This window comes from Anas platyrhynchos, chromosome 22 (assembly GCF_047663525.1).
Source record: "Anas platyrhynchos isolate ZD024472 breed Pekin duck chromosome 22, IASCAAS_PekinDuck_T2T, whole genome shotgun sequence".
NCBI lineage: Eukaryota > Metazoa > Chordata > Aves > Anseriformes > Anatidae > Anas > Anas platyrhynchos.
The window spans coordinates 501400-515092 of NC_092608.1; positions in this window are offsets into that span (position 1 = coordinate 501400).

The following is a 13693-nucleotide window of genomic DNA, read 5'->3' on the forward strand; positions in this document are numbered from 1 at the left end:
ATTTGGCAGATAACATTGGTGAAAGGCATTGATTTCTTCCCTCACTGCCTCTTTCCCTTCCATCAATTTTCCCAGATAAAAGGCCTGTGGCTCAGACCCTGCTGGTGACGGATGCCTTGTAATTGCTTTGAATGGATTATCACCAGACATCTAGCAGGCATTTACAGTGCTATAGCTGTAATCAGAAACAGTCTCACCCAGCACAAGGACTGTGAGGAACAGACAGCTGTTCCTATTGCCTCTGCCCTGTCTCTCTGGTCTTACATCAAGCCTAACGTCATTTATTTTTATTGTTATTACAGCACTAACTAGGACATCCAGCTGAAACCAGGGTGCAGACAGGCTCAGACCCCAAGAACCTCTCCTTGCTTCCGACAACGTATGGGGCAGCTTCAGCTGCAAGACAACTGCCCTCCCATCTTGTCCATCAACAAAGTTGTTGTCAGTTAGTGCCACGCCGCACTGCCAGCCCTGGTTTTAACTGAGACCCTTCACGCAGCACCACGGCTCGGTCAATCTGTGTGGAACACTTCCATGGAAATGGCACCTCGATTGGAGAGGTCTGTGTACTGAGTACAAACAGTGCGAGCTTCACACCTCCAGCCTTTAATTCTAACCAAAAATCAATCCTACTTTGAAGCAAGTTTCATCTGAAATGATGTTCCAGCTCAAAGCTCCCCCTGCTATCTTTGAAAACAACATGAAGTCTTTCCTGGAGCAAATTAAGAGTTACTGACAGTCTGGTGCTTGCATCATCAGTGAAAACCCTTCCTGCACATCCCACACCTCCGTGTCTAGCGAAGGGTGGACAGGCCTCGTTTTACATGATGCTAATTTCCCAGAACTCAAGCGAAGGATCCCTTCTAACGCTTCACACGGGCTTGTCAAATGTGCAGAAGTTGACTAATGTAAAAAAAGACAGCTTTTAAAAAATATATATTATGTGATACAACAAAAATTAAGAAAATCCTTCACAATTTTTGCACCTTGAAAACCCGAATGAAGGCGGGGAAGAGGGGGCAGTGGATTTGCTAGCATACATGTACAAGCTGACTGTAGGGCTTGTGCAGCTGGGAGATAATGTGCTTTGCAGGTCATTGGCTCTTAAACACTGTGTTATCTCTCTGTAACATACACCTTGTTGTGTCTTACTGCTTAATTGCAGCTGATATGCAGGCCATAATATTGCTTATCATTAGCCAGAGGATGGCAATTACCATTTAAGATTAAACTATTTTCTTTTTTTCTTCAGCCAAGTCTCTGTATGACACTTCCTTAGCCCAAGAAAAGATTTGCACATGCAGAACAAATCCATATACTAATTGGTTATGTGCCCCTCATAATGATGTATAATTTCGGAAGCACACATCGTGAACACCATGAGCAGTGACCAAGACTGCACAGAGCCTCTCTGCCTGAACTCAGAGGGTCAGCTGGCTAGCCAGGGTTGCCTGAAAAAAAAGTAGACAGCAAGAAAGGCAATGAAGTGCTGTGATCTCCTACACAGGCCAGGCTACAGCCTGCTGACTGCCAAGAGCAGTGCCTCAACTTGCGTTTAGCTCAGTCCTTTCCTTTCGACATCGCTTTTCAATGCACTTTCCATGGCATCAGCTTCACCCCTCTTCTTCACTCACACCTGTTTTCCAAAAAGGCTTGATAACGTACTGGATGCCACCTGTCTCACAGGCAGAGGAGCAGCTGGATGCATCCATCCTCCCGTTCTCCCGCATCGTGATGCACTGCAGAAGTGGGGGTTTAGCTCAGCAGAACACTGAAGCATATACATAATTTGGAAACAGCGTTTGATATATCCCAGAGCTTTCTGCTTTATCAGGGTTTTTGTTTCAGAAATGGACATATTTAACAGAGATCCCAGCGTGGGGAAGTAGTTTGAAAGACTGGATGATTACTCAGCTTAAAATAGTGAGGCTGCTCAAGCTGACCCGTCACTAAGTAGCTACACCTTTTTCAAGAAAAAGGGATGTGTTATTGTGCACACAAAGACTTGAAATTGCTCACAAATACTCTGCACTAAAATCCACAATGGCCTGAAAGGAGATTTAACTACTGATCACCACAATAAAGCTTAAAGACTGAATAAGAACTGTGTTCCTATACCTTTACTAAGCATTTATGAGATTCCCTTAGAGCGAAGCCTTTAGCTCCTGAACATAAATGTGGTAACATACAGTTGCGAGGACTCCTTATGTCAGAGGTCAATGGTTTAAATCTCCTGTCCTGTAGTTTGTCAGCTCCTGTTTATCCTATCCAGCACGGTGCAAGAGTACAGCATATAAATCTTCCAAAAATGTGTTTTGATCTTTCACCTACAGTACATTAAAAATAGCCCAGAGCAAGAGCTTTTAGCATTTTGTCATAGCAATTTCTCTGTCAAAAATGATAGATGGCCAGCTACATGGAAGGCGAATGAACCAACCCAGAGATAGGTAACGAAAAGGCCTGAATTATACCTCCAAGAAGGAAGAGTTTTACTCATGGTGGAAATCCCCACTTAGCTCACCCCACCGAGCCTATGTGTTGCAGCACAGAACATGTTGTAATACTCATCCAGCAAGACACTTCTTCCCTCCCTGCACATGTTGCTTTTAAACCTCATAGCAGTTTTGATAGCTCAGGCAAGAGTCTTGAGTTGTTTTGTTTCACAATATCCTAGCCCGATCTTCAGCAGAATTCCCATTTCAATTTTATTTTTTAAAAAATATTATTTAAAGACAGACGCTAATTTTCCCTATCCAACATTATAAGAGCTTCAGCCACTCAGCTTTGCTGAAAACCATCTCCCCAGCGTGTCTCAGGTTAAAAGCCAGAAAGTGAAAACACTGAACAACACATCTTCCTCTACTAACCCTACAGAGTTAGTCTGATAACAAACTTTGCAGCTCTGAATTCCAAGGATCTTCTGGTGCCCTTGCTGCAGTCAGAAGATGTATATCACGATTAGTAGAGCATGTAACACTTCATCACTACCAGTAAACAGAGAATCTTGACAGCAAACTAGTCTGATCTATTACTGCTAGGTTATGGTTTCCCTCCTAGAAGAAAAATCAGACAGATTTATACACATTAATTTTCCCTAAGCTAATTTCAGATGTTTTTGACAATGTGTTTAATACTGATTTTACTGTAAGTTTCTGGATTTTGTCTCATCAACACTTCAATGAAACCCTCCCAAGAAGACTTCTATTGTTGTTTACCATCATGCTTTTTGAAGGAGCTGAACTAGTAAGAAAATGCTACAACATGTACCCAACTGTCATAAGCCTGCACAAAGAAGATTCCCTCTGCATTACGTACATTCATTAGCCAGGTGCATAGTTGAGAAAGTATTAATAGATCATCTGAAGGACTTACCTGGCTGAAAGTTAATCTATTTTTCCAATATTATCAGTTGGTTTAATAAAAGATAGTGTCTATTACTGTAAGCTATGCTTTACTTGTATCTGTAGATTACCAAGCCACAATTACCAAAGTGGAATAGGTCTCTGAAGTATTTGTTCAGGAAATTAAAGCTTCCAAAGCTGCAGCTGCTTCCATATTTGTTCAGAATGATGCACACCTTCCTAGCAGCTTATAAAGAATGTAACATCTGTTTACCAGACACCTTTATGACATTCTACCTCTCTGAGTAGTGTGCTAAGATTTAAAGAGTTATCATGTTAAATCTTGCAGAGGTGCTAAATAAACTGCACCCAAAAAGAGTTCAGAATTGCTAATAACCCTTTCTTCCTTCTTCGTCTCCATTCTCCAATGACTCAGCAGCACAACAATCCAGGTATTTATCAAAAATAAAGCAACCAGTTCAAACAGATACTGCATCATTTTGTCAGCTCTCTACTTCTCAGAGATTCTCCTATGCCTGTGATGCAGCACAAGACATCCATCTGAGCTCACACAAGTTACTTAGACTGAAAGATGGAGAAGTTGGCCCTGTGAGAAAACAAAAGAAAACAAAACAAACAAAACACAAAACCAAGAAGCCAAACAAACCCAACAATGTTTTGTACCTAAGGTCTCTAGAAATGCTTGAGAAGCTATGATTTTTTTATATTCAGTCCAATAATTAGGTCCTAACTGTCAAGTTTTCCAGAGAGCCTGCCCTTTTATTTCAGACTGAACTCAGATCCCATATTGTTAGAATCTAAGTAGATACAACATTGTGGAGCTTAGCAGAAAAACAGGAAACCAGTTTGGGAAGCCCTTGAAACAGCACCCCTATGTAGCTCACCACTTACTCATGCCAATTACCAATAGCAGTACTTTACAGAATCAGATAAGATTATAAATTGATCCAAAAGGTTATTCACTGTAGCTGTAAAACTGGAGTTTTATGTATGAATCAGAGTGGAGTAAAGTCCACAGACTTTTACACATTATTTTTAGTTGGTTCCTTTTTTCAAGATACACTATCACTTTGATCAGACGTTACCTTTGGACCAGGAAGCTAGGACAGTCTGCTTTGTCTACCACCAAGCAGCCAGTAACAATCCATGACATCAGGAACTTCCACACTTTTCTAGCAGGGCACTCATCAAGAAGAGAGACTTCACCTTGCTCTCTCTCAAAAGACAGCTCTTGGACTGGGGAAGAAGACATAAGCCTGTCTTACTCAAGGAAAAAAGTATTTCTAATATTTGTGTTTATATTTTTCCATTTTTTATATACCTCAGGGAGTCATTTGCAGGGCCAAGATAACATTGGCTTCACCTGATCATGTACTGTGTTCTTCTTGTTTTTGATGCCTCGATCAAGAGAAGAGAGTCTGATTTTTATGCCAATGTTTTCCTTTTGTTAGTTTGGGCCCGTGACTGGGCCTATGGAAGGAAAAGACCCCATGAAAAACCAACACGATGGCAGGATGCAGAGGTTAATTCAGATTTAACTGAACACTACAGTATCCATACCCCTTAGAGCCTAGGGGTTTGGACAGATGGGGCATAGGTCCTTCTAGCCTCAGATAATAGCAGCCCAGATTTCTATCTGGGATTGCCGTGTTTTCTGGCTAATGCAGCCACGTAAGAAACCGTCTGTCATACAGAAAGCTGCAATTTCACATACAGCAGCAGTGAGAGAGAACACATGAAAAAAAAGGTACAGCTGCTAAACTTCACACCAGAAGCCAATCCAAACAGAGGGAACGTGGGTGCTCCAAGCCAGACACAAAAGCATCATTAAATGAAAGAGGAAGGAGAACATAAAGTAAAACATGTTTATCGCAATTATTCTTTAAACTATCTGTGATTTTTAGTATTCCTATTTTAGTATATTGTTGATTATTTACATTTGGGTAGAATTCAGAGGCTCAGGCTGGGTATGAGATTCAGACCCAGACTCCAATGATTTATGGACTATATAGTTAGGTCAAAGTGGTTGGAAAAAGAACGGCACTGAGAAAGGAGGGAACTGACTCTTCCAACACCACACAAACCAGCGAAGGAAACATAACACATCCCCGCTGAGAACCATGCAGTGCCTTCGAGCACTGAAACCGGCAGCATTTCCCCCTTCCCCTCCGTCTGCCAGTCATAATAATAGCTACTCATCTGTACTCACAAGATAAATCCCATGTGTATTAGCGACCAAAGGGCTCTGACAAGTTCTAGATAACGTACACCAAACAGCCAAAGTGCAAAGGGAGACAACTTCCTGCCTCTACTCACAGAGCTACAGCGTCCTCAGATCCCCACTGTGTTGTGAGCACCGGGTGGATCAGGGTAACAGCGGCCAACCCCGGGCCTCTGCTTTTCTGTTCTGCACTCAGTCACACGTCATCCGAAGTTTCCATTTATAAGCACTTTATATGGAGGCAATAAACTATTCACAGATGTTATAAACATTTTACAGGTCAGGGTACTACACATGCTAGGGTTAACAATTATTTACTAAAACAGCTATTAATCATTTACAAAATGTCTACGAATTGAAACTCGGCATAATTCATTACGATGTATAATGGCTGTTATCTTCATGGCCACACTGGAGATCGGTCCAAGGATCTCTGCAGCTCAAAGATTAACTCTACTCATAAGGCAGAAACAAAGATTCCCCACATGAACTGTGGCGGGCTCACACCTACCACGAGCTGGACCCACCAAACTGCAGCCCCCAGTGGGGCATTAGCTCTGACTCCTTCCTGAATGAAGCAAAGCATTGCTCCTCCAAGAACATATCCCATTTCTTAGGCCTGATTTTTCATTATCTCCAGTTGGTGTGATCAAAACAAGTCAGCTACTCACCACTAATTTGTACAGACACAAATGACTGCACTGAAATGCACGGAAGAAAGGCAGGGATATGTTAAGACCCGAGTTTCAGGCATGCTTGTACGATTGGTGTTTTTCTTCATGAACATCCGAGAGTATTTCCTGCCCACTTTGGGAGGATACAAAGGAATAGCTTCACTCCTTTGGGACTTTTAGGAGTGAGAGTAAGAAAGTCACATGTGAACTGGACCTGCTGAACATACTGGTACCTTCAGACACCTCAGAGACCATTAGTGATACCTTTTAAAGCCAGGGTACAAAAAGAGATGCATTATCATCTCTTTACAGCCAATGCTATTTATCTGAGACTTGTGTCCCAACCAGCCCTGAAAAGGTACCCTACCCAGGGAAATGGTTCTGAAAACATAGATTCTCCTCCCTTTTTAGCAAAGACCTGTTTTTATCTTTTGCACACAGCTGAAATTCTGGAGAGCCAAAGCCCTAAGCTATCTTGCAGAAATCACCAAGGCATGGTTTTGTCTCAGTGTCACACGTCATGACCCACAACTATAGCCAATGTTCCAGGGCTTTTTTTCTCTTCCCTTTGTCCTCCCCAAAGCAACCTCAATTGCAAATTGGAAAAGTCCTGCAGCCAAACTTTCCCCTTGGGGGGCTGAACACCTGTCACCTCTGTAAGCACACACTGTAGAACTGCACAGTTCTTGGTCACCCATCAATCTCAGCTACATCAGTGATTGGAGAGCTGCTGAGCAGTTCAGGTTGGAGGGCAGGAGAACAGGTGACCTATTGTTCTTTCCCCTAAATCCATGTCTCAACTTCCAACTGTGCAGGTGGTGCTAGCAGGAGGCATTGGTGACCTCTCTGCATTTCTACACCCCAAGAGAATCATGAAGTATAAAATGTTTCTGTACTCTGAAAGCAACATCACTTGGTCCTGGCCACAGCCTGCGTTGATAAGGTTTTTCTGTGAATTTTTGCTGCTCAGTGTGAATTCAAATCATGTGCATTTCTGCCACATTTCAGTTAACCACTGTATCCATTACAGAAGTGGTCTTCTTGCATTAAATCTGATTTAGCTGGAGTTTACAATTCAGTGCATCTGTGCAACAGTGCTTTCTTCAGCACAACTGTTTCCTTTGCCAATATTTTTCATGCTTCAGAACTCCTTGTATACTATCAGGAAAAACTGATACTTCCTCTTCCAACAATACCACTTACAATAGGCGCTTACATTTCACATTTATCTATGCAACATCAGAACCTATTTCCATCTTGACAATTACATCCTTTCTGTTCCTGTACAGACGCATACTTCCATGACTAGCCAGCCAACCTTGAGCTCTAATCTGAGGAAATGTTTAGGCATATCCTTAACAAAGCACAGAGTAACTGTGCTACCTCTAAACAGGACTGCTCACGTACTTAAGCATGTGCTTAAACGCTTTCCTTAATGGAGACTGTGTTAGCCTACAGGACACACCAGTCTGTTAACGTAACTCTGGAGATACAAGAATAGTGTCCTGGCTGCATTTGTGCAGTCTCATAAGTGCTAATCTGATAAAGACTTAACCACCCAGGCTATATGCGTCAATGAAGACAGTGTAGTGAGTGGATATTATAAAGATACTGCTTATCTGTCCAAGAACAAATGAAAATTGGTTCAAAGAACTTGGTGCTTTGGAGATAAAAGCTGAAGAGGTCTTGTAGGGTGGACGCTAGGAGATGAGGTTATCAGAACAACAGGCAGGCTTAAAAACACCCTGCCTCTTTATCTTTTAATTGCCACTATAATAAAGTCACAGACCTTCAAAAGATGTACAGGTGTCTTGTTCCAATTTACATAATTGGACAGTAAAGAGCTTCGGAGTCTCTGAGAATCTGGATCCTAGTGGCACTGATTTTAAAGTGCAATCAAATTTATTATAAATGACCAGTGCTTGAAATGACCCTTTTCTTTTTTTAGTCTGCATTACAGCTGAATGGGAATACAACGCATCCATTTTCTGTATCTCACTAACTTGTAATTCTCTGTGTTCTGACACAGGACTTCCTTCAAAGCCTTAAGAGATCTGATCTGATAACAACTGCTTCTAAAGACCTCATAATAACATAAACACTTCTATGTACATATATAACGATCAAATATAATTATTATCCGGTGCTGAAACTCCTGTGTTCATTCCTAGTTTACAGTCTTGTTCACAAAAATGTATTTTAAGTTTTCTGTTTCACTGTTTTCCAGAGACCATGTTTCAGGCTTTTTTTTTTTCCACCCCAGTATCCCCTAGTTTCACTGACAGATATGAAAAGCCTGTATGTACTTCTGCTTCTCTGATAGAATGTCAGTTTCAAAAAGGACCGAAGTTTGGAGGGGCACAAAAATTAAGCCATCTTTTTTCCCTCACCATATGATGAATATCCACGTCTCTCCTGCTGACTCAGTGGCAGCTACAGGGACCCAATGCTTTCAGAAATAATGCTCAAGGTCTCTCTAAATTAAGCTACTGATGGTTAGTTCTGAAATTTTAAACAAAAATATTTCCCTTCTCAGATGTGTCAGTGCTAGAGGAAATTTAAATTAACTGTTTCTTCTTTCTGTATCTTGAAAATTTGTCTGTAATAAAGTCCAAGCCATACAGAAAGGCTGCATTTGCACCTAGTGAAATAGGGTATGGGTCAGTTTCATTTCCCCAACACTGAAATGCTTAAATTCCCTGCTTTATAGAAGATTGCAACTCTGAGCTAGACTCAGAGGTTTCAGTTCTCAGGGGGTTTGTTTCCCACAGCTGCTCTTCAGCCAAGCTGTGAACGAAGCTGAAAATTCATTTGAAAAACCCTCTATGGTTTCTCATGCTTTCACAATTACATTATAGCTCTTTCCTCAACATTTACCACCCCCTGCAGGGAATTCCCCCAACACATGGGTAAAATTTACCAGGAAGGCTTATAAACCTTGATAAGCATTTCATCTCAAACAATGCAAAAACTTGGTTTCAAATAAATCTGGGAAATTGTCTTTTATGAGCGCTGTGATTTTGCCATGGCTGCTTGGATGTTTGAAATTCTGTTCTGGGGGCTGGACTCGGGGCCCACTGGAAGGCCCTGCATTTAAATTCATGGGCTCTGAAAAGTTTTCAAACTGGTAATGCCTCACACTTTACCTGTGACTCAGTAGGAAAGTCCTCTGTGAGCTGGGGTTGAGGACAGCTACCCTCTCTCTGATCAGAAGTTGAGTTTGTGGCTGGGTACTGGTAGCCTCGGATGAAATGTCAGATGAGCCATCCTGCCAAGGCTGAAGTCCATCAGATAAGAACAGTTTGCAGGCCTCAGTGCAATAGTGCCAGACCCAGCTCTTTACCAACTTTCTTTCTATTAGTCCTCAAGTGGTCACTGAGGTCACAGCATTTGCACATGGGAGTAACAGTCCCCATGGAAACCAGTAAACTGGCATCTGCTTGATTTCTTGTTTTAAAGGAGCTGCAAGGCTGCTCGTGCTCAGTGAGGAAAATCCCTGCAAGCATGCAGCTCCTGGCAGTAGAGAGTTTATTTCTTCCACGTCTCAATTCCATTTTCCAGCCTGGCCCTATTACTGGTACATCGTGCGCTCTAAATGCCCAGACACTCATTCACCAGCATCACCCAGGCCTGTTTATGAGCACTTCGTTGTCGGTTATTTGAGATCCTGCCAGAAACTAACAGGGAGTCAACCCCTGAATTCCCCCCCTGGAAGCCAAAGATGGAAACACTTCTTTTTAATTCATATTGGCAAATCCAATGAACTTCAAATTACTCAGAATTTGTAAACACAGTTTTGATCATCATCATCTTAGCAGGGATTTATAATCAAGGTAATAAATTTAAACAAATTGAAAACGAAGAGCCACAGTTTCTGATGACCATGCTCAAAAAGATGCCTGCAGTCTGTCATTATCCTGTAGTTATTCCATGCATTCACTTTCACACGTGCCTGAATTTATTTTCACCGCTGCCCTGCCTTTACTGGACCCTCAAATAAACAAAGAGTGAACCTAAGGCATTACTTTGGTTGAACTGCTGCTCTAAACTGTAGTATTTTGGAGTGGGAACTTCCTACTACATATGAATGTTGCTCTGAAGTACATCTTTGATCTGTCTTTACAGCCACTATAACATAATTATTTTTTTTCAAAAGCTTATTACTTATTCCCACACCCTGCTGCACGAAGTTCATGCCCATGAACACCATTTTTAATTGCCATAAATACTTCTGTCTGATCAAAGGAGATTTCTGAACACAGAATCTGCTACAATGACACCCGCTGGAGCAAAATCTAAAATAAACATGTAAACAACCTCCTGAGATACGTTCAGCAGTACTATCACATCCTTTAAAAAGATGACATGAGAAGAAAAAAAATAAGGGATGGGGGAAGAGGGAGGCTAGCCAGATTTTAACTTGGTGTAACAGATACTTACACTAGTAAATTAAATGTGTGGGAATGTTCCCAAACACTAAGGGCAGCTGACAGGGAATGTCTTGTGTCTATATGAGAAAACTCTCCTAAGTTCGTAAGATTCTGACACTGGGTGTCTGCGTATAAACTGCTTTTTGAGAATGGTCTCCCACTCCAAGCCCTACCTGGGAACCGTTTAGAAAAACACTAGCTGGCACGGGCCAGAATTCTGCCCAGAAACATTTCAGCACTTCAGCAGTATGGTATCATGTTCCACGACTGAAGAACATTCCTGGGAACATTCCCAGGCATCCCTGATTTTACTAGCACGGACACAGCCTAAGATTTCCAGATGCTTACTAGAATAAAGCTTTGCTACTTGGACAGTATCTTCTGAACAGAGAACCCTTGCAAAATAAAAAAATATAGGCTTACTTATGGCAGAAGTCACTATTACAGTAACAATACTGCCTGAAAGGGATTCCTGGTCCAGTTTGGAATGAGCGCCATTCCACACTTGCCAGAAAGCTCGGTGTTCATTAAGCCTCTGTTGTACACTCTCAAGCTGCTGTTAGCCTGCAACAAACAACGACAACCCCAGCAGTTAAGGAAGACAGGACTGAACACAAACACCTCTGGAGGAAGATTTTAACTCTGGAATTAAAAAAGGGATGTCAAAGCATGAACTAACACCATCTATAATGAGAAATGTTACTAAGTACTTTTGCTAGTGAAAGCACAAACACAGCACTGCTTCCTGCCCACAAACTCTGAGGCTTCCCTTTTCTTCCTCTTCACCTCTTTCACCCTCTTTGTCTCTTGATCAGTACACCAAAGGTGTAATTCTAACACAGAGAGGCAAATCAATCCTAGCTGCTGTGCAGCTACATCTTAGTGCTGCAACAGAAACGTTCTGCAAAGAGAACACAGGGAAAGAAAAATGGAGCACTCTGTAAGTCTATGACTATGCCCATTTTTGTCCATCTGTCCACACCCCCCTCCATTCCACACACACACACACGATTTAAAAGAAAAGACAACAGTAGGACTGGAAAAGGTACACAAAATGGAGAAGAGATGGTTAAAGGCACTGAACTATTTCTATACCGTAAACAGTGAAGTCCTTGCCACAGCATACTGTGGATATTAAAATTCAGAAAGCAACTGGACAAACCGAAGAATTGGAGAATGGGTTGGCAAGGACCTTAAAGCTAACCTTGTTCCAACCCCTGCCATGGACACACCACCTCCCACCATCCCGGGCTGCCCCAAGACCCATCCAGTCTAGCCTTAGGCGCTCAGCTTCTCTGGGCAGCCTCGGCCAGGGCCTCATTGCCCTCAGAGTAAAGATTTTCTTCCTTACACAAAATCTAAATCTCCCCTCTTTTAGTTTAAAGCCATTCCCCCTTGTTCTATTGCTGCACTCCCAGACAGTCCTTCCCCAGCTCTCCTGTAGCCCCCTTTAGGTGCTGGAAGGACTCTGTAAGGTCTCCCTGGAACCTTCTCTGCTCCAGGCTGAACAAGCCCAGCTCCCTCATCCTGTCTTTGTAGGAGAGAAGTAGCACCACAAAATACTACATAAAAGGCAGTGGGTTTGGCTCAACACCTTGAAACGTGGGCTCTGTACTGGGTGAGTAGCACCAGATGTTTGGTCTGTTCTCCTGCTCCTTCCTGGGCACAGGACACTGGCAATTCTCTGAGGCAGGATGTCTGGCTAGCCAAAACTTTTGCCTGACCCAGCATAGCTGCTCTTACCTGGATTTAATTTAGCTAGCATGGAGAGCGATGCTGGTAAGGATCTCATACCACAGCCTCCCAAACAAAGCATCCTGGGTGGTTCCCCCTCACAGCGGGTCCGTAGGCTGGCTCCTGCTATGCTGCCTTTGCTGTTAATCTAGATCTGCCGGAACAGAGCTGTTTGATGCTTGCGTACCTGTGCTACAAGCACAACTTACTTCTGATGGGCAGGCATATCCAGATTGCACAATATTTTACATACTTCTAATATCTTTCGCCACAGCCTGGTAAGGGAGAGACATTTTATCATTCACTTTTCAGCAGAAAACTAAGGAGGCTTTTTTTTTTTTTTAATATATTCCCAATATAGAGTGTGGTTAACAGATAATACATTTGAAACTTTGAAAAAAGCACTGTCAGAGAAATGCATTTAGAATACAGTCCTCTGAAACATCCTCCCATAACCTAATTGCCACTGGTGTGGCACAGCTGAGTTTTCTGTTTGTATAGGACCATGGTGATTTGTATTACAAAAAAGCTACTCAAGATTACACAATTTCAGTTAAAATGATGAGGAACTGGGTGAAATTAAGCAGATGCACATCTAGCTGGGGGATCAGGATCTAAAACTATCAGGGCTTAAAAGCAGATGTCAACTGTTATTTGTACACACCTAACTATAAAATCCTGATCTTGGATGGGCTCTCTCTGGATTTTCACAGTGACAGCAGATTTGACCAGAATTTGTACACTGAACAAATTATTTGTTCACATTGCAACACGCTGTTTTGCTTTGGTTTTTCTTGTTGTTTTTTTTTGTTTTGTTTTGTTTTGTTTTTGTTTTTTAGAACAGAAAAATGCACAAGAAGGCCCTTCCTGCAAACAGGGCTGGTTTTCCTGCAGTTCTTCGTAAGTGCCTTTTAATTGATGAATGCCACATCTCCCTATCCCCATGAGCTAAGCCAGTTAATAAGGCAGGCTCCCCTTCGCCCATGACAGTGCACATTGATAGGACTTTTGTTAAAGGCCAGAAGTTAACACATTTTACTAGTTTTCTGTCCAGAATGCACTGCGGTTTTTTTGAAGAGATATCAGTGTAGCTAATCACTTAAGCCTTACGTTTGAAAACAAGGAAGCTTAAGTGCCAGAAATAGACACATTTGCCAATTAAACAGAAAAACAAAAAGCAACCTCATCTAGCTGGTTGCTCTCCCTTTCAATGTGCTGGTTGAACAGGTTGTGTTCGTTTCAATTTTCATGCATAATGCACATGTGATTTGT